A 3,389-nucleotide genomic window follows, 5' to 3' on the forward strand; every position below is an offset into this window, starting at 1 on the left:
GGGTGCGTGAGCATATTATTCACTGAGAGGATAAGATGAAGGCATTGACAAGGGTGATGCCTCCAGACGATTAGCCGTGTCGTGACAGGGCATTGGATCATTTTCCCGAGAGATGACCGAAAGTAGCCATTGACAGTGGTGATGTATCACATAAAGCCAGCCATGGAAAGGAGTAAGACTGATTGGATGAAGATAGCAGGAAAGCAGAGGTTCAGAGGAACGAAAAGCATCTCCATTCGCTTATCTGAAATTCCTACCAATGATTTACATAAGTACCTCTATCCCTATTCTATTATTTATTATTCGAAAACTCCATAATTATTTTATATCCGCCTGATTGAGATTTACAAGGTGACCATAGCTTGCTTCATACCAACAATCTCCGTGGGATTCGACCCTTACTCACGTAAGGTATTACTTGGACGACCCAGTGCACTTGCTGGTTAGTTGTATCGAAGTTGTGAACCATGGTATTGGCACCATGTTCTTGGCGCCATTACCAGGGAAAGAAAGAGCCATGAATTTTACATAATTAAAGTGTAATCATGATTACGCGTACCAAGTTGCTCACGGTGCCAGGGATTGTTTGAGCCTGGACATCACAATTTCGTGCACCAAGTTTTTGGCGCCATTGCCGGGGATAGTTCGAGTTTGGACAACTGACGGTTCATCTTGTTGCTCAGATTAGGTAATTTTCTTTTTGTTTTCTTTTCAAAAATTTTTCAAAAATATTTCAAAATTTTCTCCTTTGTTTTCGAAAAAAAAAATAATATAAAAATGTTTTCAAAAAAATTTTTATTCAAAATTTTTAAGAATGAATTCTAGTGTTTCATGAAGCATGTTGAAGCCTGGCTGGCTGTGAAGCCATGTCTAATTCCTTTGGGAATGAGTATGTCAGGCGTGTCATGTCTGAATTACATGCTGAAGCTTGGCTGGCCATTGGCCATGTCTAGTGTTTTGGACCGGAGCTTTCATTGAAAGCTTGGCTGGCTCATGAGCCATGTCTAATTCCTGGACTGAAGCTTTAGACTAAGAATGCAAGATTCCTGGAATTCATGTTAAAAATTTTGGAATCCTTATTTTTTTTATTTTTCAAATAATTTTCGAAAAAAATCCAAAAAAATTAGAAAATCATAAAAATCAAAAATATTTTTCTGTTTCTTGTTTGAGTCTTGAGTCATATCATAAGTTTGGTGTCAATTGCATATGCATCTTGCATTTTTCGAAAATTTCATGCATTCATGGTGTTCTTCATGATCTTCAAGTTGTTCTTGGTAAGTCTTCTTGTTTGATCTTGATGATTTTTTGTTTTCTGTCTTTTATTGTTTTTCATATGCATTCTTGAATTCTTAGTGTCTAAGCATTAAAGAATTCTAAGTTTGGTGTCTTGCATGTTTTTCTTGCATTAAAATTTCTCAAAAATATTTTCTTGGTGTTCATCTTGATCTTCATAGTGTTCTTGGTGTTCATCTTGACATTCATAGCATTCTTGCATGCATCACATATTTTGATCTAAAATTCTCATGCATTGCATAATTTTCTTGTTTTTTCTTTCTCATCATAAAAATAAAAAAAAAATAAAAAAAATATCTTTCCCTTTTTTTCTCTCATCAAATTCGAAAATTTGATTGACTTTTTCAAAAATTTTTAAAATCAAATTGTTTCTTATGAGTCAAATCAAATTTTCAATTTGAAAATCTTATTTTTTTCAAAATCTTTTTCAAAAATCAAATCTTTTTCAAAATTCTTAGTTATTTTCGAAAATTCCAAAAATATTTTTCAAAAGTTTTTTTCTTATTTTTATATTAAATTTTCGAAAATAACAATAACAATTAATGTTTTGATTCAAAAATTTCAAGTTTGTTACTTACTTGTTAAGAAAGATTCAAACTTTAAGTTCTAGAATCATATCTTGTGATTTCTTGTGAATCAAGTCATTAATTGAGATTTTAAAAATCAAATCTTTTTCAAAAACTAATTTCTATCATATCTTTTCAAAAATATCTTCTTATCTTTTTCAAAAATTTGATTTCAAAATATCTTCTCTAACTTCCTAACTTCTTATCTTTTCAAAATTGGTTTTCAAAATTTGTTTCAACCAACTAACTAACTTTTTGTTTGTTTCTTAACTTTTTCAAAACCACCTAACTAACTCTCTCTCTCTCATTTTCGAAAATATCTTCCCCCTTTTTCAAAATTTCTTTTTAATTTATTAATTATTTTAATTTTTAAACCTTAATTTTTGAAAATTACTAACATTTTCCAAAAACCATTTTCGAAAATCACTAACTCTTTTTCAAAAATATTTTTCGAAAATTATCCCTCCCCCATCTTATTCTATTTATTCATTCATATCCTAACATCTCATCTCACATCTCTGCCATCCTCACAGTTGTGTTTCTTCCATTATATTACATTCTTTGTCTCCCCCTCTTCTTCTACTCACACAGGGATCCCTATACTGTGGTATAAAGGATCCATATTATTATTATTATTTTTTCTGTGCCCTCTTCTTTGTCATATGAGCAGGAGCAAGGACAAGAATATTCTTGTTGAAGCAGATCCAGAACCTGAAAGGACTCTGAAGAGAAAATTAAGAGAAGCTAAATTACAACAATCCAGAGATAACCTTTCAGAAATTTTCGAACAGGAAGAGGAGATGGCAGCCAAAAATAATAATAATGTAAGGAAGATGCTTGGTGACTTTACTGCACCTAATTCCAATTTACATGGAAGAAGCATCTCCATTCCTGCCATTGGAGCAAACAACTTTGAGCTGAAACCTCAATTAGTTTCTGATGCAGCAGAACTGCAAGTTTCATGGACTTCCATCTGAAGATCCTTTTCAGTTCTTAACTGAATTCTTGCAGATATGTGATACTGTTAAGACTAATGGAGTAGATCCTGAAGTCTACAGGCTCATGCTTTTCCCTTTTGCTGTAAGAGACAGAGCTAGATTATGGTTGGATTCTCAACCCAAAGATAGCCTGAACTCTTGGGATAAGCTGGTCACGGCTTTCTTAGCCAAGTACTTTCCTCCTCAAAAGCTGAGCAAGCTTAGAGCTGATGTTCAAACCTTCAGACAGAAAGAAGGTGAATCCCTCTATGAAGCTTGGGAAAGATACAAACAGTTGACCAAAAAGTGTCCTTCTGACATGCTTTCAGAATGGACCATCCTGGATATATTTTATGATGGTTTATCTGAGCTATCAAAAATGTCACTGGACACTTCTGCAGGTGGATCCATTCACCTAAAAAAAACGCCTGCAGAAGCTCAAGAACTCATTGACATGGTTGATAATAACCAGTTCATGTACACTTCTGAAAGGAATCCTGTGAGTAATGGGACGCCTATGAAGAAGGGAGTTCTTGAAGTTGATACTCTGAAT

At 33.5% G+C, this 3,389-nt stretch overlaps 1 non-coding gene across 1 annotated transcript; it reads right to left on the minus strand.

Moving 5' to 3' along the window:
- Positions 1 to 3,053: 3,053 nt before the first annotated feature.
- Positions 3,054 to 3,161, minus strand: LOC148562783 (small nucleolar RNA R71). The gene has a single exon (XR_015887412.1). It is a non-coding gene; the product is annotated as a small nucleolar RNA R71 (small nucleolar RNA).
- Between the last annotated feature and the right edge of the window lie 228 nt (positions 3,162 to 3,389).

This window comes from Arachis ipaensis, chromosome B6 (genome assembly GCF_059453495.1).
Source record: "Arachis ipaensis isolate K30076 ecotype BB chromosome B6, ASM5945349v1, whole genome shotgun sequence".
NCBI lineage: Eukaryota > Viridiplantae > Streptophyta > Magnoliopsida > Fabales > Fabaceae > Arachis > Arachis ipaensis.